Below are 27,368 nucleotides of genomic sequence, written 5' to 3'. Positions count from 1 at the left end.
TTAAGAGGATATAATCTGAGAATTTTCTTCAGCATTATTTTAAAATTACAGTGCTCTTTATGCTCCATCTCTTTACTACATAACCATTAAAAAGCTGTATGTAGCAACCTGTGACTGTATATATCATTGATACAAATAAATATTTTATTGGTTTTATTCATAGAGAAAAAACTATAAAAAACATAAAGGATACAACCTGAAAACTTGAGCTGTGACAGTGATGCTCACCTTCCCCTAGCAGAATAAAACAACAAAAAACAAACCAAAAAAGACACAAATTTCAAAAAGTCAAAATGTTAGACTGAAGAGAATGAGAAGAAATTTACTAGGGAAAAATGTGAAATATTAATCTTGGGTTCAAATCATCATTTCCATAATCAAAAAATGAGAGAAGTCTGACTAGATAGCAGTTCATATCAAAAGAATTTGGGGTTCTAATGGACCACAAGCTCAATTTATGTTGACATCATGAAATGTCAGCCACAAACCAAAACAAAAACAATAAAACCTCATGTGATCTTAGGGTGAATTTTGGGTAGCCTAAGGTAAGAGTTATGTTGCACTTTTCCTGGTTAGAATAGGTCTGTAATATTATATTTAAGTCTTAATGCCACATTTTTAAGAAAGGCATTCATAAACTAGAGAGTGTGCAAAAGAAAGTGACCAAGATAGTAGAGGGCTTCAAGATCACACCATATGAAAACTGTTTGAAGGACCTGGGAAGGATAAATCTGGAGAAGAAAAGACAGGTGGGCTATGGAGATAATAATTATGTTCTAATGTTTGAAAGTCTCTTGTGTAGAAGAAGGATTAATCTAGTTCTCCTTGGAACTATACATGCATATCTAGACTTCAGCTTGATGAAAGAAAAATTTCCTAACAGTGAGAAATATCTAAAAATGGAATGGGATTCTCCAAGACCTAGTGGGCTCTCACTTACTAAAGATCTTCAAACAAAGCCTTCATAGACCTTTGTGGAGATTGTTTTTTTCTAATTAAATTTATTTATTTTCAGTTTTAAACATTCATTTCCACATAATTTTGAATTTCAAATTTTCTCCCCATCTCCCCTCTTTTCCCCACCTCAGGACAGTATGTAATGTATTCTGATTACCCTGTCCTCCAATCTTTCTTCCTATCACCCCGCCCCCCCCATCCACTTCCCTTCTATTTTCCTGTTGTTGTGTTCATCCTTCATTCTTGAAGAGGACCATGACATCAGAGAAATGATGACATGACTTGCACTTGACTTTATTTTGAGTGAGGCAGGGCTGTGCAAGGTCACCAGCCTCAATTTCTCCTCCTAAGCCATCTAGATCCAGTGACCAGATGTTTATCAGGTGACTGGGGACTGCCCAAGATGCTATTTTTTTTCCTGTAGGGCAAGACAGATTTCTGTATCCCATTGCCTATAGCAATTTTTAGCATTCATTTTTAATACTTCAAGTTCCACATTCTCTCTCTTCCTCACTTCCCATTCACCCTCACTGAGAAAGTAAGCAATTCAATATACATTATACATATGTAGTAATGCAAAACACTTCCATAATAGTCATATGTTGTGAAAGACTAACTATATTTCCCTCTATCTGGTCCATTTAGTCTGTTCTCTCCTTTGACCTGACCCTCTACAAAAATGTATGCTTCCAATTACACCTTCCTTCAATCTGCCATCCCTTATATTATCTGCCTTCTCTGATCCCCTTCCACTCTGCTTTTCTGTAGGGTAAGATATACTTCCATACCCAATTGAGTATGTGTGTTATTCCCTCCTGAAGTCAAATCCAATGAAAGTAAAGCTCACTTATTCCCTCTTACCTACGCCCTCTTCCCCTCCATTGTAAAAGCTCTTTCTTGCCTCTTTTATGTGAGATGATTTGCTATATTCTACTTCTCCCTTTCTCTTTATCCCAGTACACTCTTGTCAACACTTAATTTTATTTTTCAGATATTATTCCTTCATATTCAGCTCACCCTGTGCGCTCTTTCTCTTTCCTCCCTCTGTTTGTATGTATATAAATATATAATATACATATACATACATACATATGCATACATACACACATATACACACACAGATATGCATATACACACATGCAAACACACATATATACATATATACACACACATATATACATATATGAACACACATACATACACACACATATGTACCCTCCAACTACTCTAATAATGAACAAGGTCTCATGAGTTACAAATATCATCTTTCCACATAGGAAGGAAAAAGTTCAATTTAATAAGTCCCTTATGATTTCTCTTTCCTGTTAACCTTTTCATGCTTCTCTTGATTCTTGTATTTGAAAGTCAAATTTTCTATTCAGCTCTGGTCTTTTCAACAAGAATGCTTGGAAGTCCTCTATTTCATTGAAATTCTATTTCCCCCCTGAAGTATTATACTCAGTTTTTCTGGGTAGCAGATTCCTGGTTTTAATCCTAGCTCCTTTGACCTTTGGAATATCATATTCTAAGCCCTTCAATACTTTAATGTAGAAGCTATCAAATTTTTTGTTATCCTGATTATGTTTCCACAATACTTGAATTGTTTCTTTCTGGCTACTTGTAATAATTTCTTTTTGACCTGGGAACTCTGAAATTTAGCTACAATATTCTTAGGAGTTTTCCTTTTGAGATCTATTTTTAGAAGGTTATTAGTGGATTCTTTCCATTTCTATTTTGCCCTCTGGTTCTAGAATATCAGGGCAGTTTTCCTTAATATTATCTTGAAAGATGATGTCTAGGCTCTTTTTCTGATCATGAGTTTCAATATTTTTTTAGATTATCTCTCCTGGATCCATTTTCCAGGTCAGTTATTTTTCAGTGAGATACTTCACATTGTCTTCTATTTTGTTATTCTTTTGTTTTTGTTTCATATGTTCTTGATCTCTCATAAAGGCATTATCTTTCATTTGCTCCATTCTAATTTTTAAAGAATTATTTTCTTCAGTGAGCTTTTGGACCTCTTTTTCCATTTGGCCCATTCTGCTTTTTAAGCCATTCTTCTCCTCATTTATTGGCTTTTGGGAACTCTTTTGCCATTTGGATCAGTCTAATTGTAAAAGTGTCATTTTTCAGCATTTTGGGGGGGCCTCCTTCAGCAAGCTGTTGATTTGTTTTTCATGATTTTCTTGTATCACTCTCATTTCTCTTCCCAGTTTATCCTCTATATCTCTTAGTTGATTTTCAAAATCCTTTTTGAGCTCTTTCATGGCCTGAGACCAATTCATATTTTTTTTGGGAGGCTTTGGATGTAAGAGCTTTGGCTTCATTGTCTTCTTCTTGTTGTATGTTTTGATCTTCCTTATCACCAATGATGTAAGAAAATACCTTTTCATGGAGGAAGTAAGAATCTATAGTTTGGTTTTTTTCCCTGTTTGCTCATTTTCCCAGTCAATGACTTGACTCTTGCACTCTTTGTTAAGTGGAGGGCTCCACTTAAATGGAGGGCTCTGCTTCAGCAGTGGTTGCTACTGCCCTGGGTTTGGGACTGGGACTGGGGTTGGACCACACTCCCCTCACAGCCAAGTGAGAGACCCTTCCCACTGACCTTCAAAGCTGTCTTTGGCATTTATGGGTTGAGAAGCCTGGAAACTGTTGCAGCCACCACTAATTTAGTCACCTAAGGCCTGATCCATCTCTGCCTGCACTGCTGAGCCCTGAGCTGGTGTGGACCATGCAATATTGCACCCCATTACCAGTGTGGTGTGATAGACAATTCTTGTCAAATGCCTTTAGATTTGCTTCATTCTGTCATTTTGTGGCTTCTGCTGCTCTAGAATTTGTTGAGTCATTTTTTACATGTTTTTCAAGGGTTTGGGGGAAAGTACTCAAGTGGGTCCCTGTTTCTACTGCACTATCTTGGCTCCACTTGTCCTTTGTCAGGAATGTTGAATTCTTGTTCAAATAGGGGTCAAAATAGATATCCTTTGAGGTCCTTTCCAATTAGGAGATATTGTGAATTTATGTTTCTATAAGTATTATTCTCAGGTTGTCTTCAAGGTAAATATAGTCTACATCATGAAATTGTGAGGTAAAGAGATTTTATAAACACTCTGAACACCCACAGGATCCAGTCTACAACAACATTTGTGTCCCCACTTAATCCCATGAATGCAATAGATTGGAGATTCTCATTTTGGAATCCATGGATAGATTTTGGAAGTGTTGAAAACCTGAATGGGGTAAACTACAGTTTTTTTTTTCTCCTAATGTCATTGGTTCCTTTCTAATTCTATATTATTTTTATATTTCTATAATAATTCTATTTATTTTGTTAATTTAAACTGTTTTTCTGAGGCTGTATTCACAGGCTTCACCAGAATACCATGGGGACCACTGACCTCAAAATAGTTGAACCCTTGCCTTGATGAAGCCATAAAAAGCAATTTCATTGTGGTTAGCTTCAACCCATCTAGATGCTTTGCTTATATTATCCAGAAACAGTGTCTTGGCACCTGGCTGCCTTAACACATACCTACATCAGATCCTGAGTTGTTCCAATTTTGGGGGTCAGTGGGGGGGATGGTCCTAGCATTTTTCTGAGGCTGCATGCTTGCAAATATCTCATCCTTTAGACTCCTCTAGAATAGGATGACTTCACAGATAGTTTGAAGTTTTCTGTATCCACTTCAAACTTGACCCAATTTCCTGAGACCATCTCATTGGCCTTAAATGTTCTGAAATTACCCTGGGTTTGAAGGTATATCTGGTGGAAGAGCTTCCTACACTGCTCAGCACGTCTGGGAAGCAAATTGCTATAGCAGGAAACTACCTTTTGACATGCAGTAGAGGGTGGTGGAAGCTAAGTCCCCAAGAGACTATTGATTACTCTGTTCTATTATTTGGAATAGTATTGAGAATATGAACATAAATTGTAATGTCTGTTGCTCTGTGTCTAAATGTAAAATTTTAATGACACATGTCACATATGTAGGACATAGATAGCTCTCTACTATGTTTTTATCTATTGTCTGATTTTTTTCCCCTAGAATTCCATGTGATCCATTTTATAATATTTTAAATAATACTTTAACTACAACCCAACACCATATTGTGAGTGAAGCCTCATAGAGCACATAATTTTCGTGGATTTATTGCCTGTGGTTCTATGTATAAATCTTAGCAATATCACAAATTGGAAATTGCTTTTCTACCTTGTCCATTATATTTATAGAGAAGTTCATAATTACTAAAGTATTCCTTTCTCAAAGTCTCTTGGCTTTGGCCCAGTCTTATTTATTTTGTGGCATTATTACTGCAGTGATGTTTATTAGTTTGTGCCAGTCAATATTAGGATTCATTTGCCATGTGGCAGCCCTCTCATATAACACAGCCACAGTTCTGTGAGTCTTACCCTTTATTATCCTGTCAGTTTTCTGTGAATGAAACTAATTGAAGAAGTTTATTTCCTCCCTTGGTATACATATTCATACACCAATATATACAGATTTATCATAGTGGTTGCAAGGAAGGAGCTTAGAAATTTGGAAACACATAGAATACAGTAATATTAAGTAAATCTGAAGAAAAATTCTCAGATTATCTTATTGCCCTGAGAGATATACCAGTGGAGATTCTAGATTAATTTTTTTCTTTTTTCATAAGTATACCTTAGCAGGCCTAAGACATAGGGAAGGAGAGAGTGAAAAGAGGAAGGAGATGTAAGAAAAGACTATAGGAAGAAAGAAAAAAAAAAGAGAGAGGGGCAGAGGGTCAAACAACAAATACTTCAGGAGCCACTCAATAGCACCTATCCCATGCAATTATCATTGGGACTGACAATTACTTCATCTAATACTCTTCTACCTTTGTCCCTGTCTCTTCAGTATATAGATTTATATTTTAAATACAAATTTTGTATATATTTATATATATCTCCATTCTTCAGATTCTTTCAGAAGATGATGGGATAAATATGCACATGGACATAAAATGTATAGATCAAAATGGTTAGTAGGCTCATAAAAATTGAGCTAATGCAAAGATTATTTCTTGGAGATGGGTTGTGGCATAGTTCTGTGTGATTCTGAGGTATTCAAGTTTGTACTAAAATATATGGAATGGAATAACTGATTAAAGGATAATCTTAAATTGGTGAGAGATGCTTGTTAAATTGCCTTCACAGCCAATACAAGCTGGAAGATCAAAGCAATTATCAAGATATTAAAAGTTTTGGTTTTGTTTTTTGAGACTGGGTTTCCATATTTCACCCCCACTCTGGGTGAATTGAATACTCACCAGCCAATTCCACCTCTGACTGGCACAGAAGTCTTAACCTATTCCATTTCTCTCCTAGTTCAATTTGCTTCTTCTTAGATAATCTGGCAGTCCTCACTTCCAGGGATTCCCCATACTAGTGCAAACCATAGTGGGAAACACTCAATCATCTTCGCTTTACTATAGCTAAGAATTCTCAAACTCAATGAAAAGGCTGTCCCAGGCATCACAAACTACCATAGTTGGCTCCCTGTTAGATGTATTATGAGTTAGGACTTTGAAATATAGATCAAAATCAGGTGAGTTTAGATTAATGCTTCAGAGCTCTGCTTTGCTTTGACTGGAAGTTAGCCATGGATCTGTGGGGCAATAATAGAGACTCTTCATGGTATTTATTTCAAATAGTGATCAAAGGAGATGCTATTGAAATTGTACATTTGACTGAAAAATTAGAAGGTCTATAGACCTCCTGATTCCTAAATTTATGTGTTTGCACAAATATATAGGGCAATAGACTAAAGTATTCATCGAAAAGAAGCTAAAATTGCACGTATTGTAATCTCCATATCTGAGCATCAAGTGACAGGGAATTTATATGCAATCCAAGGTAGATAATTCCATTATTGGCAACACAGAATTAATTGGAAGTTCTTCCTTATGCTAAATTGAAAGTTATCTCCCAGGTACTCCTACCCATTGTTTCTAGTTCTGAAACATACATAGGATTAAATAGCAATACTTTTTTAAAAAATCGTCAGTCTATTTCTGAAAGTTGTTAGCAGTAAAGATCCTTTAGCAAACCTTCAAAATGTGTTCTTTCTTCAGGGACTTGAAAATAAAAGCTATGACATTTTTTGCAGTGCAGAAAGATTTTGTTAGAAATTATGAGTTGTTCGATTGTTTTAGTCACTGCTACCTCTTCATGACCCTATTTGAGGTTTTCTTGGCAAAGATTGTGGAGTGGTTTGCCATTTCCTTCTGCAGGTCATTTTACAGATGAAGGGAAACAGGGTGCGGTGACTTGCCAAGGTCACATAGCTCATAAGTATCTGAGGCCAGATTTGAGTCTTCCTGACTTCAGGTGTGGCACTCTATTCACTATATCACATATCTGTCCCAAATAATTGGGAATGTGCTCCAAACAAAGCCTACATTTCTTCCTGAAGGCAGCTAGGTGGTGCAGTGGGTAGAGCACTAGTGCAGGAGTCAGGAGGACCTGAGTTCAAATCTCACCTCAGACACTTGACACTCACTAGCTGTGTGACCTTGGGCAAGTCACTTAATCCTAATTGCCTCATCCTGGGTCATCTCCAGTCATCCTGATGAATATCTGGTCACTGGATTCAGATGGCTCTTGAGGAGAAGTGAGGTTGGTGATCTGCATGGCCCTCCCTCACTCAAAACAAAGTCAAGTGCAAGTCATGTCACCATTTCTCTGATGGCATGATCTTCTTTGGCAATGAAGGATGAACACACACACACATTTCTTCCCAAAGGTGGTATGTGTATTCCTCCACCAAATTTATTAAGTGATAATGTCACCTTTAGTGATTTTTTTTTGCAATAGACATTAGCTTACTTGGTAGGATAAACCCTGCTAAATGAAAGAAAAAAAATGCTCTAGAGCAAGGATAGTTAACCTGTTTTTGTATTGAGGACTACTTTGGAAATCTGGTGAAGCCTATGAATTCCTTCCCAGAATAGCATTTTTCAATAAATAAAATAAATCACATAGGATTACAAAGACGCTAATTATATCAAAATATAGTTATTAAGTTATTTTTAAGTTCTACTTTTAGCACTATTTTTAGAATACTGATTGTAGAGTAAAAGTGAGAGAAATTGAATGAAGGACAGTAGCCACATAGACTTTGGTGAGAATTTTTAGTTTAATAATATGCTAAGAATATATATATATATATAATGTATATATATATGTATATATGTATACATATACATATATGTACATTTATGTGAGGAAATCCAAGAATCTGAGAAGAATAAAATGATGAAGAACATTTGAGAGAGGATCAATAGAGGGAAATAGAAATTATATTGTAGTGGTATATTAAAGACTATCTGGAGAGATGAAGGTGTACTCATCCCTACCTTGTTAAGGGATAAGTAACTTTTAATTAAATGGTATCCTGTCTTATAAATGACAGAAAGTTTCCATTGGTTCATGGCCACCTACTTTCCTAGATTAAGCTTTGCCTGGAGCCAAATGAAGAAGAAGACATTTTTATGACTCCCATTTCAAAGACTTAGAGAATAACATAGTGTCAGTTGATGATTCTGATATTGTCAAGGCAGGCTCATAACAAGTGGCATTGGAGAGGGTAAGTAGGCATACCAATCTTCAGAAGAAAAGAAAGGGAATGATGAGAAGCTAACCCGACAAATGTTCCTAAATGTTTCCAACTTTGAGGTCCCCCTTTCACAGTTTTATGTTTCTGACCCTAAGTACTCCTTCCATTCTTATCCCTTACTACCGCAATAGTATTCTCCATTTCTGATCTGCCTGCCCCAAGCTACCACTACTGTGTTCATTAAGTATGAGAAATTTCACTCACAATGTCTGCCAAGGTTATGGTTCTAAGGAACAGAGAGCATAGGAGAGATATATGTTTGATATCTCAAACTGGACATATATTTTTGCATATATTCTTAGTATAAATATCATTATACATGGTAGTCAGATTCTATAAAATCTCAACTCAATTTTGCATTTAAAGCTCTTAAGAATTCTTGATTATTGATATTCAAAAGAAGCATAATCAGTAAATGAATTTCTGAAGTTTATAGAGAACACATATTTCCAGTCAGAAAATAATTATCCTTGGACTTTATGTAATGAGCACAATATCATCCACAAACACAAGTATCTGGAGGACATCACCATTTGGAGGGTCAGAAAGAAGACCCCTGTACTTTCACTGGGAATGGGACCAAGTGGTATTTGGAAACTCCATTGACTATATCCACTTCTGGTCCACAGTTCCATGGCAAAGAGTACCATGTGCAAACACAAGGGAGCAGAGACCTTGAGGAAGAGTATTGTTTGCCTCTTCAAGGGACCCTTCCCAGAAAAAAAAAAAGATGAAAGCATGGACAATGAGAAGAGTGACCACATCTGTCCATGGATCATACCATTTGGGAAGCATCAAAAAGTTCCAGAGTTTCAGCACTAGCTCTAAATATAACGGTGCAAAAAACAACCTGAAGCTTGGGACATTCATATATATGTTTTATGTATATACATATATATATATATATATATATACACATATATATATACATATACATATACATATACATGCATATAAATTGGCCATTTCCAAAAATTATAAATTTGTACCTTGTGTTCATCATCTCTCTGTCAGGAGGTGGACAATTTGCTTAATCATAGGTCCTCTAGAAACATAGTCATTATTTTGATAAAGATCCTATGTTTTTCAAAGTAGTCTTTCTTTATAATGTTGTTTGTGTATAAATTGCTATCTAGGCTCTGCTCACTTCACTGTGCATCATTTCATTTCATTTCATTTCCAGGATTCTTTTTCATTATTTTTTATGGTATCATATTCCATCATATTCATAAGTCAATTGCCTAAACTCTTAAGTTTGATAATTAAAGTCCTTAACATTTCTTGAATATCATGAATCAATATCGTGAAATCTAAGGAACCTCTTTATATTTTAGTTGTTTCTTTTTCTGTTTCTATCTCTGTGTCCCTCTGTCCCTCTCTCTGTGTCTCTTTCTGTCTCTATGTCTGTCACTTTTCTCTTTGTTTCTCTCTTCCTTTTTCTGCTTCTCTCTGTGCGTCTGTCTCTTTGTCTCTGTTCTTCTCTATCTTTCTCAGCTTGTATTTATTGGTCATAAATCCTGTTCTGTCATAAAATTAAAACAGTAAAGACCACCCCAAAAAGCAACGGAGAGATGCAGAGTGAGCACGAATACTCTGCTATCCATTATAAACAAGGAATCATGAAAGAGAAGTGATGTATAAGGTTTCAGCAAGACATGTATGCTTAAAAAGATGTCCTGTGGCGAAAGTGAGAGGTATCCAGTGGACAACTCATATCTTCCATTAGTAGCTCTGAGTCTGTCAAAACAAAGCTTATAATAGCCCAAGAACATTGGGTGGGACACTTATTACAAACTTATAGGAAGACATGGATGAGTTTTCCAAGAATGGCAGGAATGTTTGGGTTGTGATCTATGGAGGGACTGCTCAAGTTAATAAAATCTCAGATCCATTGGAAGTATTGAAATTATTAAATATTTCTCATTGAATGAATAAACTCAAAGAATCCTAGCATCTTTTATCTTGCCAGGCACCAAGTAAACATCTAAACTATCTAGAAGAGTTATCTATGATTTTCTTAAAGCTTAATCATCTACAGAGACTTCTTAGAGGGTCGTCCCAATGCTTTCTTCTTCTGACATCCAAGAATTACCTGTTTCCATGCAAAACTGCCTGTGCTTTATTTTGGTTCCTGTCCCCAGGTGATTTATCCCGTACTCACACAGGCTTTCACTGCCATGAAAACAGTAAGTTTTATTATCGATCTGCTTTATTTTTTCTAATCTAATAACTTTATTTCTTCTTTTCTTAGGAACTTTATTTTTCATCCACTTAAAATCATTTTTGTCACTCCATGCTATGCAGTCTTTCTGTCTTGTCCACATTGGCATCTCCTCCCTCTCCAGTAGCAGATTTCAAAATTGAATTGACCCATAATTTTCCATTTTGCTGTGCTCTCATTGTTAGTCTTGGCTCTGGTATTGTAGTGCCATATGCATCAACTAGCCTATGTTTTGGGATTTATACCTTTTCTTGTAATTTTTTTGAAATTTTCTAACTTTTGGCTGTATTCTGTTTAACATTCTCTACCACATCCACAATGTTTCAAAATAGCACAGTATCTATCTATCTACCTACATATATGGTAGTCATCACTGTCCAAGGTCTTAGACTATATCCAAAGAAATTTATGTTCTTTTTAAGGTGTATGTTAAAAGTATTGTTTCTAATTTGGGCTACATAATAATTAAGGGCAAGTGTCTAGTTGTGTTTATTTTAAAAAATAAGATTTTAGCACTTTGGTAATTCAAAATCGATTTTAGTTAATAATTTAATTTTAATAGCAATGAATAGTATGGCCTTATAAAAATGCTAGTTGGAAGTGCTCCTATTATGAGTCTCCTCATACCAGTAGTTTTAAAGTGATAGGGAATCTGTATCTCTAAATGAGAATTCCATTCCAGTGTTAAAGAAGGTAGGATCAAATGTTAACCCTGGAAATACTTCAAACATTTATTTTCTTGATAGCAAAGTTTTTGCTTTTCTTTGTTTTGTTTTAGGGACAGGAAGGAAATGAGATAAAGGTGGGATAGAAAAGATATCTCAGAATCTGAATTAAGTATTGATATTCTACAAAAGACATGTTAAAAATATATAATCTTCAAACTTGTAAATGCAAATGTTGTGCTGAGATTCCCAGAGTGCTGAGAATAGGTATTTTCTTTCTTTTTCTTTTTAAAATCAGCATAGGTACAAAGAATTCACTTCCATAAGGGAAAGAGATATAGGTACCAATCTGTCATTCAAAAAAAGCATGTAAGAAATCAGTGTCTCTATGGCTAGAGATGGCTCTAAATTGCCCATTATGATCCATTTTATTTGAAGAAGTTCTGCTAAAAATTCAAGCATTTTTATAACTTCTATAAAAGTTGAAAAATTATACAATTTGCCACAGTGGAAATGTTGCCCCTGGACTACTGATGTAGCATAGGCGTGAAGACCTCTAAGGGTCAGTTCTCAGTTCAAAAAAATATTAAGAAAATGTTCGGTGTTCTTAAATGCAAAATTTTATTTTCTTTTGAAGTCTATATAGGGGGCAGGGAACTTCATCTAGAAGCCATTTTTGTTTAGCCTTTTTGGGTAAGGAAAAGATCATTATGTGTATAGACATGTAGGTATTTTTATAGATATACATATATAGAGAGATTCATACATATACTTACATATTTATATATCTCTGTATATATCTATAAACATGTATACTTACATCTATATTTAGAACTCTACATATAAATATATGCACATATATACACCTGTGAATATATACATATCCACATATATACTTCAAACTGATGGACTTTAATAGAACGAAATTACCAGCGTTTTGAAAGTAAAGACAGTTTCAACAGTAGTAAGGCCTATAGGGTAGGCCTTAGGAATCCAAGAAATTCCAGTGCCAAGCTCTCTACTTTTGGTCTCTGCCCTAGTTGTTGATTTGAATTTTTTCTGTTAAAAAAATTTACTACTTTACTACTTTGTAAAGAGAATATCTTAGAGCCATTTGGAGATGTGACTATCACTCAGTTTAATTAAATACCCTAAATATCACTTCTCTCTCTCTCTAAATGTTCAGTTAAATGGCATGTTGCAATAAGGGAAGGAAAAGTCTGCACATAGTAATGAATCTTAGCTTGAAGATTCCATTTCCCCACATGGGGCTTATGGGAAACCACAGATTTGGGCCTTTGAGCTTAGCAGAAGTAAATAAAAGGTGAAGGTTGTTCTTCCTTCAACTTTGTAGTGTTCAGGAGAAGCTGGAACTATCTGACTACACAGGTTTTAGTCAAAAATACCAAACCTGAGATCTTCAATATCTAGGCAAGAAAGTTAAGAAATTTCTTAAGTATTTAAGTGCTATATGGATAGAAAACCCCTCAGAAAAGGAGTCAGAAAATCTAAAATTACCCTTCTCCTCCTCAACATCAACTCCAGGAATGATGACAATAGCACTAAGATAAGTACCTACCAAATACTTGTCAAAACCTGATCTCCTGGTAGCTTGATTTAACCACTAGAATTAAAATATCTTTCATTGACTGACAGATGGCGATTCTTCATACTACAAATATAGACCTCAAAATATTCTAGAGAACTCAACCAATAACTGTCTTGGGCCTGGGCTATTGTCACAGGCTAAACTACTATTCATGTTGCCTGAACAAAACATAGATTTATAAAACCTTAAGAACAACATTTTTAATAGATAACACAGAGGAGATAAAAATTCCGTGTATGGTATCTCTGTTGCCCTCCTACTGGAGTTGTACTAAGGATGTTTTCAGTGAATATAATAAGTTTATTCAACTACAGAAAAGGTTATTTTATTCATCTGTGCAAATTCTGTAGAACATTAGATCTTAACAAATAATAGCAGAATGGCAACTTGCCCCCAGACTATTTCTATCTGAACCCCATAAAAAGATAAGAATGAGATAATACTAATATAAATAATAATAATAGCAAATACTCATAATCTGTCTACATAGAAGAACAAAAAGTTTTCAAAATGTAGAGACTTAGCTGAGGAAATCAAAATCATGTGGAAGTAGGATGTGATAATTATTATCACTGTTTTCTTGCTACTGGAAATGGAATGAGGATGTTTTCAGTGAGCTCACAGAATATATGTACGAATCCTAGTATTTTGATTTAACTATAAAAATAGTTGCTTTTATCTACTTTGAAATAGCAGGATAATGAATTGTCCCAGCTCTGTTTCTGTGTGAATTCCAAAGAATAAGAAAAGAAAGATATTTTATAATAATAAGAACAATTCACATTTAGATTCGATTTTTAGTTTATGGAATGCTTTCTTTGTAATGGCACTATGAAATTGCAAATATTATTATTCCCATTTTACAGATGAGAAAATTGATGCTGAGAATTCTAAATTTTTTGTCTATGGTCACACAGATAAGTGTTGGAGTCAGTATTAAAACCAAGTCTTCTGACTCTTCATTAATACCATTAACTATCTATGCCCTCTTAGGTAAGATCATTACTGTCTCCAATTACTAATCTTTAAATATGTCTTTAAATATACTCTAACTCATAGGATCAAATGAGATGTTTATGTAAGTACACATTGAAAAGTCAAACACATGTACAGATATAAGGTGTTGTTATTATGTAAATCCATTACTAAAATGAGACTGGAACTTTTTAGCCTCAGGGCTTTGATTTAGAAGATAGTCCTTCTATAGGTGGGAATAACAATTTAGAATTTAGTGAAAAAGAATTGCTGGTTAAAATAGGACTTTTGATCATAGGATAGGTTGAACTCAGCTCTAACTCTGATCTGGGCCCCTCCTGTTACTTCTAGCAATGGTTGGTGTTCCAGGGCTTTTGCTCCCATTCCAATCCCATTTTCCCCTTCTTCTTCATGACTGAAGGAAGTATTCCTGCTGTTTATACCAGCTCTGGTTGGTGGTATGCACATCATATGCAAAAAAAATCCTTTTTTTGTAGCTATTAACAGATAACAGTGGCATTGGGTCATAGTTACTTTCACAAAGTAAAAAGTGTCCATTGCTCAGACCCATTCGTTGGAAGAAAGCTTTAGGAAGATACAAAAGAGACCAACCCTAATAGGTCAATGGGAAATGATGCCAAAGCATTTTGAGAAGAAAAAAGAAGAGGGAGCTCTCTGGGAACAGTCTTACTTTTTCCCTGTAAAGTAATAGAGAAGGTGTCCAATTGAAGAGATTTGGGGAGTGGTACATATGATAAATTTGAGAAGGGAAGAAAATGTTTAAAAAACAACTGTGAAGTGCAAGACAGGGAGAGAGAAAAAGAGACATTGCTTTGCTACCATAAAAATCAAGTTGAGGTTAAATAAACACAAATTTGTAGTGTAGTTAGTCAGTATGGTTGTGTAATTTCCTCTGGTTCCATTCATCTTTACTTGAATAGGAGCAGAAGGGAGAGTTGGGGGAAGTAACATATATTTGGGGTTTGACAAATGATGAGAAATTGTACAAGGAATTAAAAAAAAAACAGTACAGAGTTGAATTGGCTAAATTTAGAACTGAGGCTGGGCAGCTAGCTGGCTTAGTGGTTAGAGTGCTGGTCCTGTAGTCAAGAGGACCTGAGTTCGAATGCAGCCTCAAGACATTTATTAATTCAGTGACCTAGGGCAACCTAATCCTGTTTCCTTTAATCCATTGTAGAAAAATGACAAACCAATCCAGTATCTTTGTCAAGAAAACCCCATGGATGGAGGTGGAGCCAAAATGGTGGAGTAGAAAGATGCATATACTCTAGTTCTTCTCCCACAGTACATAAAATACCTGTAAAGAATGACTCTCAACAAATTCTAGAGCAGCAGAAGCCACAGAATAATGGAGTGGAAGAGACTTCCAACCCTGGGGTGACCTGGAAGGCCAATGGGAAAGGTTTGTCACACAGGACTTGAGCAGAATCCAACCCAGCCTTGACCACAAGGGACAGGGAGGAGGACTGGAGCAGGCCTCTGAAATGGAATTCCCAGTGGCAGCAGCAGTAGTTCACAGATCCCTCAACTCACAGGAGCCAAAGGTCAGTGAGAGGGCTTTTTCAGCTGGTCAAGAAGGAACAGGGTCCCCCCCAACCCCTCCATAGCTCTGGCTCCAAGCAGTGGAGGCAGAGGCTTCAGCAGAGGGTGCTGGAGGCTCCCACCACAGGCAGCAGCCAACATCCATTTTCGGAGGCCTCATCATTAAGCCCCTGGGGGAATTGAGCAGCTGATCTGTACTTCAGCCCTGCGTGCTGGCATGGAGGAAATGGAGGTGAGGTTGTTGTGGAGAGGAAATTCTACTACTCGCAGATTCTGGGCACAAAAGTTTCTGGTTGCTCCCAGATCAGTGTGCAGGCTTGATTGTGCCACCTTGGAAGAACTGAGATCTTATAGGTCCCCAGAGTATATCCTACTTTTGACAAAGAACCTAAAAATCAAGTAACTGGTTGGTAAAATGTCCAAAAAAGGGAAAAAAATAAGACTAAAGAAGGTTACTTTCTTGGTGAACAGGTATCTTCTCCCATCCTTTCGGATGAGGAAGAACAAGGCTTACCACCAGGCAAAAACATAAAAGTCCAGGCTTCTGTATCCCAATTATCCAAAAATAAATATTCAATGGTCTCAGGCCATGGAAGAGCTGAAAAAGGATTTTGAAAATCAAGTAAGAGAGGTGAAGGAAATATTGGGAAGAGAAATGAGAGAGATACAAGAAAACATGAAAAGTGAGCCAACAGTTTGCTAAAGGAGACCCAAAAAATGCTGAAGAAAACAACACCTTTAAAAATAGGCTAACTCAATTGGCAAAAGAGGTACAAAAGGCCAATGAGGAGAAGAATGCTTTAAAAAGCAGAATTAGACAAATGGAAAAGGAGATTCAAAAGCTCACTGAAGAAAATAGTTCTTTAAAAATTAGAATGGAACAGATGGAAGCTAATGACTTTGTGAAAAACCAAGAACTCACAAAACAAACAAAAGAATGAAAAAATGGAAGATAATGTAAAATACCTCATTGGAAAAACAACTGACCTGGAAAATAGATCCAGGAGAGACAACTGAAAAATTATGGGACTACCTGAAAGCCATGATCAAAAAAAAGAGCCTAGACATCATCTTTCATGAAATTATCAAGGAAAACTGCCCTGATATTCTAGAGTCAGAAGGCAAAATAAATATTGAAAGAATCCACCAATCACCTCCTGAAAGAGACCCCAAAAGAGAAACTCCTAGGAACATTATAGCCAAATTCCATAGTTACCAGGTCAAGGAGAAAATATTGTAAGCAGCTAGAAAAAAACAATTTGAGTACTGTGGAAGTACAATCAGGATAACACAAGAGTCAGCATCTTCTACGTTAAGGGATTGAAGGTCATGGAATATGATATTCTAGAAGTCAAAGGAACTAGGATTAAAACCAAGAATCACCTACCTAGCAAAACTGAGTATAGTACTTCAGGGGAAAATATGGTCTTTCCATGAAATAGAAGACTTTCAAGCAGTCTCAATGAAAAGACCAGAGCTGAAAAAAAAATTTTGACTTTCAAACATAAGAATCAAGAGAAGCATGAAAAGGTAAACAGGAAAGAGAAATAATTAGTAAAGTTGAACTGTTTACATTCCTACCTGGAAAGATAATACTTGTAACTCTTGAATCTTTTCTCAGTATCTGGGTAGTTAGTGGGATTACACACACACACACACACACACACACACACACACACACACACACATATGGAGAGAGAGAGAAAGAGAGAGAGAGAGAGAGAGAGAGAGAGAGGCAGAAAGAGAGAGAGAGAGAAGGAGAGAATGAACAGGGTGAGTTGAATAAGAAGGGATCATATCTAAAAAAAATAAAATCAAGGGGTGAAAGAGGAATATATTGGGAAGAGAAAGGGAGAAATGAAATGGGGCAAATTATCTCTCATAAAAGAAGCAAGAAAAAGACTTTGCAATGGAGGGAAAAGAGGGGAGGAGAGAGGGAAAAAGTGAAGCTTACTCTCATCACATTTGACTCAAGGAAAGAATAACATGCACACTCAATTTGGTAGGAAAATCCATCCTACAATACAGGAAAGTAGAGGAGAAGGGGATAAGTACAGTGGAGAGGATGATGGAAGGGTGGGCAAATGGGAGGAGGGAGCAATTAGAAGTAAACACTAGGGAAGGGACAAAGTCAAAAGAGAGAATAGAAGCAATGGGGGGCAGGATAGGATGGAGGGAAATATAGTTTTATACAACATGATTATTATGGAAGTCATTTGCAAATCTACACATATATAGCCTATATTGAATTGCTTGCCTTCTCGGTGGGGATGGGTGGGGAGGGAAGAAGGAAGAGAAGTTAGAACTCAAAGTTTTAGGAACAAATATTGAGTATTGTTCCTGCATACAACTGAGAAATAAGAAATACTGGTAATGGTGTATAGAAATCTATCTCGCCCTACAAGAAAAGAGAGAAGATTGGGGTAAGGGAAGATAAGGGTGTGATAGAAGGGAGGGTATATTGAGGGAATGGGTAATCAGAATGCAAGGTGTTATGGGGTGGGGGAGGGGAGAGGTGGGGAGAAAATTTGGAACTCAAAATTTTGTGGAAATGAATGCTGAAAACTTAAAATAAATTAATAACAATAATAAAAAAAAGAAAAAGAAAACCCCATGGACAATATGGTGCACAGGGTCACAAAGAGTCAGATACAACTGACTCTTGTCCATAAGTGTGCACACATTCCATGTGCTGATATTGAGTGGAATCTACTTTGCAGATATTTTTGTACATTTTGTACATATTTTTGCATTTCAATCACAGAGTGGGATTCTCCGTCTGCCACTGTAATCAGACTAGGGTTAGGTAAGCAGACAATTTTTAGGACATCTTTTCTAGCCCCTTCCTCACACCCAGAGGTGAGCAGTTCAGTCCTTAAAAGGCTGCTCAGAGGCCCAGGGGGCTGCTGAGTCCCACTGCTGTTTCCAGTGTCAAACGACCTTATGGCCTGTGTTATGGTGTGCAGGGTTGTGACTGCAGCTTCTAGTGTATCCACACCTGCTGCTTCTTCACTTGCCTATTGCCACAGGACTTTGGCGCATAATAGTAAAATGGTATGGGTGATGTCTTTTGATTTGTGTACAAATTGGATTTAAGTGAGGCATAGTTGCACAAAGTCATCAGCCTCACTGTCTCCTTCAGAGTCATCATAGTGCAGGGGTAAGGCAGAGTCAAGAAGGCTGGTGATGACTCAGGATGCAGTGGATGACCTCAGCATCTTCAGTGTCTAACTAAGCTCTAAGCACTCCACATCACCTGCTTCAGCTGCCTTCCTGGCCATTGGAACAAATCATTCTCATCCACAAATCCCACCAGGGGAAGTCTTCACATGCTTGGGGTAGACATCCCCCAAAATCACCAATGGATTTGAGACCCCTTGGTTACCCTCAACCTCATTTGGCCCATCTGCTGAAATGGTTTACTGGGATGTGGCCGCTGAGCATGCTGCAGCTTCTTGGAACCACAGGTGAGAGTTGGGTGGAATAGGTAGAAAGAGCCCCCAAAAGGGCTTGGCAGCCATCACACTATAGGTACTGGTCCTCCATGAACACACCCTACACCCCAGTTAGTAAGCTGGAATGACTGCCAAAAGGAGTGAATGACAGGCTCATGACAATGCCATTGCCGCTTGCAGGAAAATGCCATGCCACCATCATCAGTGCCTATGCTCCCACAGTGATGAACCCTAATGAGGTCAGATAAAAATTTTATGAAGACCTAGAGAACCTTATCATCAATGTGCCAAAAGTTTATAATCCTGAGTGACTTTAATGCTAGAGTAGGCTCAGACTACCAGACATGGCGAGGAGTCCTAGGGAGGAATGGAGTTGGAAACAGCAATAGCAATGGTCATTTACTGCTGAAGACTAGTGCGTCATATGATCTTCTCATCACCAACACTGTTTTCTGTTTACCTAAACGCAATAAAACTTCATGTATGTACCCTCGCAACAAACATTGGCATTGAATAGACTATGTGATTATAAAGAGAAGAGACAGTCAAGACGTGACAGTGACAAAGGCAATGTGTGGTGCAGAGTGCTGGACTGATCATAGACTTATCCTTTTCAAGTAAAATATTTGTATTCATAAAAAGTGCCACCCCAAAGGCAAAATAACTACCAGAAAAATTAATGTCAACAAAATACAGCTCTTCTCTGAGCATGAACAGTTTGTTGCTAACTTGGAGGGAAAGTTGAGCCAACACACACTTGGCAACATTGGAGCAGAAAAGGAGCATGCAGATTTCAGAGATTTGGTGTACTGCACTGCATTTGCTCATCAAAGCTTAGAGAGATGCAGGATTGCTGGTTTAGTAAAAAGGCAGATGAAATTCAGTTTTATGTTGATAGTAACAATCCAAAGAGCTTTTATGATTCCCTGAAAGCTATTTATGGACCAAAAACATATGATGCATCATAACTACTCAGTGCTGATGGAGCCACATTGACTAGTTATAAGGGCATGATCTTAGAGAGATGAGCGGAATACTTCCATAGTGTTCTCAACAGACCATCATCAAGCAACGCTGAGGCCATTGACCATTCACCTCAGGTTAAAGTCAATCCCTCCTTAGTTGAACTTCCAACTGAAGAAGAGGTTTTGAAGGCCATTAGGCTCTTTTCCTGTGGCAAAGCATCTGGTGTTGATTTTATTCCAGCTGAGATTTACAAGGTAGGGGGACCATTGCTCATACAAAACTGACTGACATATTTCAGGTTATATGGCAAGATGAGGTTTTCCCCTAGGAGTTCAAAGATGCCTCCATTGTTCATCTCTATAAAAGTAAACAGAATAGATTGTCCTGCAACAATCACAGGGACATCTCTCTCTTAATCCCTGCTGGCAAGATTCTTGCTAGAGTCCTCCTTATTAGTCTGATTCTTCACCTGAAATATGGTCATCTACCTGAGAGCCACTGTGTTTTCAGAAAGGTCTGAGGAACAGTTAATATGGTGTTTGCTGCCCAACAACTCCAGGAGAAATTCCAAGAGCAGATCAGAGGTCTGTACACAATGTTTGTGGATCTGACCTAGGCTTTTGACATGTTAATCATGACGGCTTATGGAAAATTATGTCAAAATTTGGTTGCCCAGAGAAGTTCATCAGCATTGTACATCAATTTCATGATGGCATATTTGCCCATATTCTGGATATTGGACAATGCTCTCGTTCCTTTTCAGTCACCAATGGAGTAAAACAGGGCTGTGTGCTTGCTCCCATGGTTTTTAGAATGATGTTTTCAGCCATGTTGTCAAATACTTTCAATGGGGATGAATATGACATCAAGGTCAACTACCGTGCTGATGGTAAGTCTTCAATATGAAAAGGCTACAAGCCAAGACCAAAGTGGAGGGAGTGTTGGTGAATGATTTTCTGTTTGCAGATGATTGTGCAATCAATGCAGGCTCTAAAGCTAAGATGTAACAAAGTATGGATCAATTCTCTGCTGCTTGTGCTAATTTTGGCCTAATAATTAACACCAAGAAAACACAGATGCTCCATCTGCTACCACCACACAATCCATATGTGGACCCATTAGTTCCAACAATGAAGAAGTTTTGAATGCTACCTTGGTAGTGTACTTTCCAGAGATGTACACATTGACAATGAGGTTGATGCACACATTGCCAGAGCTAGCTCAGAGTTTGGGAGGCTCCAAAAAAAAGTTTGAGAGAGAAGAGGTATTAGACTGATTACCAGACTGAAGGTCTACAGAGCCGTTGTGGAACCTCATTGTTGTATGCCAGCAAAACATGGTCAGTCTACCAGCGCCATGCCAGGAAACTGAATTGCTTGCATTTGAACTGTCTTAGGAAGACCCAGACACTGAGGTCCTTGCTCAAACTAAAGCAAAATGCATGCTTGCCCAAAAGACTTTTAGGGAGAACTCGCATGGGTCAGGCGATCACATGGTGGTCAGAAGAAGTGATACAAAGACACTCTCAAAGTCTCTCTCAAGAACTTTGGATTTGATTGTGGGACATGGAAGTCACTGGCACAGGACCACTCAGCATGGGGTGCCCACATCAGAAAAGGTGCAGTGCTCTATGAGCAAAGCAGAATTGAGACAGTACAAAGGAAACATAGGTTGTGCAAGTTTGGAGTAACCACGCCAAATGTTCACCTGGAGCATCTGTGCCCAATCTGTGGCAGAGTATTCTGAGCTCGCATTGATCTGATCAGCCACAGCTGTACACACTGAAACTTCACTTTATCATAGTTCTGTCATTTTAGTCCTCTTCGAGTACAAAGGAAAACAACTACACACACACACGGAATACATAAATGCACATGCATGTACACACATGTGTGTACACATGTATATGTGTACACATGTACACACAATCACACACATATACATATATAAACACACATATATTTATGTATATATAAGGCTTGAGAAAGGGATGTGATTAAGCATCTTCTGTATGACTTGTTCCAATGTCACTTAAATTTTACTGACTATTAGCGTGGCTATGTAGCTCAAAATATGCACATAATTTTGGTTAGGAAGCCAAACTCCCTTCCCAAAAGGAGCCTCTGTAACTGGTAGCTGGTTTAATAAATAGCAACACAATAGTTTCCTGCTTTTTACAATCTTTTTAAGGTCCACCCTGTAGTTCCCTATTAAAACAAAAATCCATACACCGCCTTTATATTGATTGTTCTGGTTTGGAAAGCCCTTAAGACATCCTATTCTGGCAATATTCAGACCCTGTTCTTGAGAGTCCTACTAGGGCTGTGAAACCATCTGCCTTTAAGGGTTTCTCCCATTGTGCTTTAGGATGGCAGGTGATCTATCACATCTTTGCTCTGATGGTCCCTGGGGCATTGAACCTGCTCCCCTTCCACACAAAAACAATGCTCTGTTGGTTTTTTCTATTTTTTGTACATCACCTTTCCTTTCCCATGGAGCTCTTTTGAAACATGTTGTCATTAATTCTCACAGCATCTCAGTAAGTCGGGTCAGCTGTATTACCCCAAGCTCACAGATCTAGGAGATGAGGCAATGAGAGGTTAAGTGACTTGCCCAAAGTCACCCAGAGAAGGAGCACAAGCCAGTTTTAGAAACAAGGCTCCCTAGTGTGATATTGCGGATATTACTAGAGGAAATATCCGGGTGAGGTTGTTCCAAGCCGCTTTTGTCTAATACCTAAACCCTTTATTCCTTTTCTCAGTGGGAGCCTTCTCTTGTGAAATTGCTTCCTATTTAGTACCCTTCTTATAGTGCCACTTTAATAAGAAGAAAGAACTAAACAAGAAGATAGTGGTTTTTTCATATTGCTTCCGGTGTTTTTTCTGTTTCTTTTTTTTCTTACTATCTAAATTTAGGGATCTGAGCACTGTGATTGGAGAGGCACTCTCTACATTCCATTTATTACTATTATTAATTTACAACCTTCATACTAAGTGTTAGGGAGGAAAGGGCCAGATCATTATCGATATTTTAACACCCATAGGAAAAAAAATTAGACAGGAAGCAACCTCTTATAAATCCTTTAGTTCTAGGAGATATTTGTAACTACCAAAGATGATCCTGATGTAATGGAAACATTTAATGAAGACAATGTTGGTCTATTTCTCTTCTTGATAGCACCAGACATCCAGGGGAGAGAGGCTGAGGAAAAGAGCCTCTATAGGAATGCTGCTCAAGAAAAGCAATGTGTTTACTAAGCCAATCAATAATTAGATTAACTTGAAGAAGTAAAAGGCTGATCAATCTTACTATTGATCAGCTCAGTAAACATAGTGTGTAAGTGTAGTATCTCTACATTGGTGATATTTTGTCAAGCCTTCCACCAGAAGGACTAGCCAAGTAGTTCAACCTGCTCTTCAAAACTTGCTGAAAAGACTAACTCAATGGTAAACACATGCATCTGACAAATATAAAATATTAAAAAGACTATATTTGGGTCAGAAAACCAGCTAGTTATAGCCAGTCTAGGCTTCACATTTTCAAAAAATGCACTGCTTGAAACACTTTATCGATGGTGAGATTTTACCTATTCAGGGCCATAATCTTGAATATAAACTATTTCCGATTTGATTCTACCAGAAACTTTTGTCTGTTATTTTTAAGTCAGTATCTCATCCTTGGCAATTTGATAAATATTTTCAATTTCATGTAAAAGACATTTGACACAGCATTAGTAGTCTTTTATTTTCTGTGACCATTCTGAATGTTGTGAAGGTTCATTCCAGTATACTTTAATGCATGAGAGACAGGATAGGATAGATAACAGATAAATGAACTTTTAAGAAGGAAAGAAAAGAAAAGAAAAGAAAAAAAAAAACTTACCCTGGGGAAAATTCTGTCCTGCTAATCTCAGTTTTTCTGTATTGGATCAGGCTAAATTATAGACAAAGTAATAGAAAATTAGATCAAGAAAGACAGCACATTGTGACTAGCAAACCAAATGAAATCAATAATTTGATCGTGCTACAATGGCTTGTAAACTACTATCTTCAAAGTTAGACTCCCCAGTTATTGAATTAGTTTTCCTTCATCTATATCCCAACTAGCTTCAGGGTTAGTGTCACCATGTCAATTGAAAGAAATTAGTACTAATTTACTCTTAGTATGTTATATGCCCTCAACCAAATCCCATCCTCTTTTGATTCTCATTTAATAATATTCATCTCTCATATTCTTTGACTTCTTTTATTATTCCCAAACTCTTTAACAGATGTTAACAAAAGTTCTTTCACTGGTCCTTTTTTCCTCTTCCTTGGCAATCTCATTCACTTATCCATTTTCAACTTTATCTCTAAGTCAGTATATCCTAATCTTCTTTATAAACCTGACCTCTCTTTTGACTGTTTTTAATTGTTTATACACGGCATCTCTATTTGGAAGTCTTACTGATGACCCCCTCAAACCCATCATTTCCTTTTTTAAAAAATCTTTTATTTTCCCAAATTACATGTAAAAACAATTTTCACATTTTAAAAACTTTTGAGTTCCAAATTCTCTTTTTCTTCCCTACCCTCCTCCCTCTTTGATATAGGTTATATCAAAGCACTTTGAAAACAAAGTCAAGTGCAAGTCATGTCATCATTTCTCTGATGCCATGGTCTTCTTTGGCAATGAAGGACAAACACACACACACATATGCAATCGTACAAAGCATATTTCCATATAAGTGATTCTGTGGAAAAAGATACAAACCAAAATGGGGAAGGGAATAAAGAAAGTTAAAACAAAACAAAACAAAACAGTACACTTCAATTTGTATTCAGACTTCAACAGTTCTGTACCTGGAGCTGGATAGCAATTTTCATCTTAAGTTCTTCTTAATGGTCTAGATCATTGTATTGCTGAGAATAGCTAAGTCGTTCAGTTAATCATTATATAATATTACTGTTACTATGAACAATGTCCTAATGGTTCTGCTCATTTCATTTTGAATCAGTTCATGTAATTCTTTTCAAGTTTTTTTTTCTGAGAGCATCCTGTTCATCATTTCTCACAAAACAATAGTATGCCAATCACAATCATATACCATAACTTTTTCAGCCATTTCCCAATAGATGGGCATCTCCTCAATTTCCAATTCTTAGCCACGACAAAAAGAATTGTAAAATATTTTTATGCATGTAGGTTCTTTTCCTTTTTATCTCATTTTAAATGATTTTTTCCAGTATCTTGAATAGGTATGATGGCAATTTACAGAACAAATACATGGCTTTGGGAGATATAACTTTGTGTATAGCCTGGATGGCAAGCACATATACAATGTTCATGAACCTCAATTTCCATTGCAGAGGAGTCTGAGATTTTAATTCCACAGGCAATAAAAATATAATAATATATAACACAACTTTCTAGATGAGAAGGGGAATTTTCTGGGTAGCACCAGATCTAGAATTTGGCTTATGGGTGACTCATAAGACCTTCTATAGAGAGATTTCCTGATAAGTTGTGCTCCTTGGAAAAAAAAGAAGGCAGTCCATGTTGTCTTGTGTGTCATTCTACTTGAAGAACAAAGCTATTGAGACATTCATATCTAGAGAGAAGCATGTTGCTTAGTCAGCAAGCTGCAAAATGTATTTGTTTTCAGTGGGAAGAGGAAAAAAAGCATCATCTAAGCACAGAGTGCTACTATAAGTCTTAGGGAGATTGTGCAAGACTCTCTAGAAAAGCAAAATGTTCTGGAATGACAGAAGGTTGTTCCCCACAGCATCACTAGAGTGGAATTGATGGAATATTTTAGTACCCACATTTCTATATATGTTCATGGGATCTTATGAGTCCATATGCCTGTTTGTAGAGTAAAGTAAAGGTTGTCTATGCCCAATAACCATTTTTTTTGCAATGATGTAAGATCTGAGGACCTTGACACTTGCTTTGGGGACACTTTAGAAATACTCTATACTTTTTTATTTTGGAGACTTTCATAAATTAATGAAGATGGGGGAATCAAGAAAAAAGGAAAATATTGATCCTTTTTCTCTAAGTATCAGACCAACTCTATGCAAGTTTAGTCACTGTGGGTCCTTGAGTCAAGGGTTACAATGTCAGTTAAGTGATTTGCCAGAGATCAACTAGTAATTGCTAGAAATGGAAATTGAACACATACCTTATGATTTCAATTGTATCTTTTCTCTTTTCTACAGAAAATTAATTTACTTAGCACAAGGATATTCAATAATCATTTTATCCCCTTTCCCTACTTATTTGGAAAGACACGCTCTAGAGTATTCTGACATCACTTTCCTCTAATTTAATGGTTTTTTTTTCCTATTAAGAGTATTTTATGGATTTTTCTACATTGTGCTTTCTTTCCTTTTACTTACTCACACAGCAAAACTCACCTTTGAAATAATTAAGCAAAAGTAAGCAAAACAAATCAAACACACTGGGATTGTTTGAAAATGTTTGTCTCATTTAATAACTAATTCACAGTGAGAAGTGGGAAGCATCTTTCACTCTTCGGCCTCTGAAATCATGACTGGTCACTGAATTGATTAGAGTTCTGTAGTTTTTCACTGTTATTATCTATCACATTATTTTGATCTCTGAGTAAATGGTTCTTCTGCTTCTACTAGCTTCACTCTGCATCAGGTAATATAAGCCTTTCCAATTTCTTTGAATTCTCTATATGCATAATGTTAATTCAAAATAATTTTTAAAATAATGGCAAAAGTTAAGTCAAATTTGATATTTACAACCTTGGATATCTTCTAGATATTCTAGAATCAATATAATGTCCCAAATGTACTAATTTTATTCCACTTCTAACATTAACGAACACAATCATGAATGTCTTATTAGATATAAGGTAGCTATGTGATATGGTAGATAAAGTGCCAGTTCTGGATTTAGGAAGATCTTAGTTTAAATCTGGCTTCAGACATGAACTTGATGTATAACTGTGGATGTCATTTAACTTTCATCTGTCTTCATTTCCTAAATTATAAAGTGGGGGCAAAAATAGCCTCTGCTTGCCATGGCTATTGTGAGAATCAAATATCTGTCAAGCACTTAGCAGAGTGGAAAATAGGAGACACTTAATAAGTGTTTCTTATCATTTTCCCCCTTATATAATAAATTTTATAAGATTTGAGAAAAAAATGCAACTTCATCTTTCTTCCTGAGATTCTCTTCACCTCCCCCTTTTCCCATCCTATCCTATTTGTACTTATCTTTTAGCCCAAATTCTTCATCTGTGAGCTTAAAAAAAAGTAAATCAGCTTGTTTCTTCATCCCTATTGCACATTTTTCCACATC

The sequence above is a fragment of the Notamacropus eugenii genome, chromosome 4 (genome assembly GCF_028372415.1).
Source record: "Notamacropus eugenii isolate mMacEug1 chromosome 4, mMacEug1.pri_v2, whole genome shotgun sequence".
NCBI lineage: Eukaryota > Metazoa > Chordata > Mammalia > Diprotodontia > Macropodidae > Notamacropus > Notamacropus eugenii.
Note: the sequence above shows the minus strand (reverse complement) of the source record.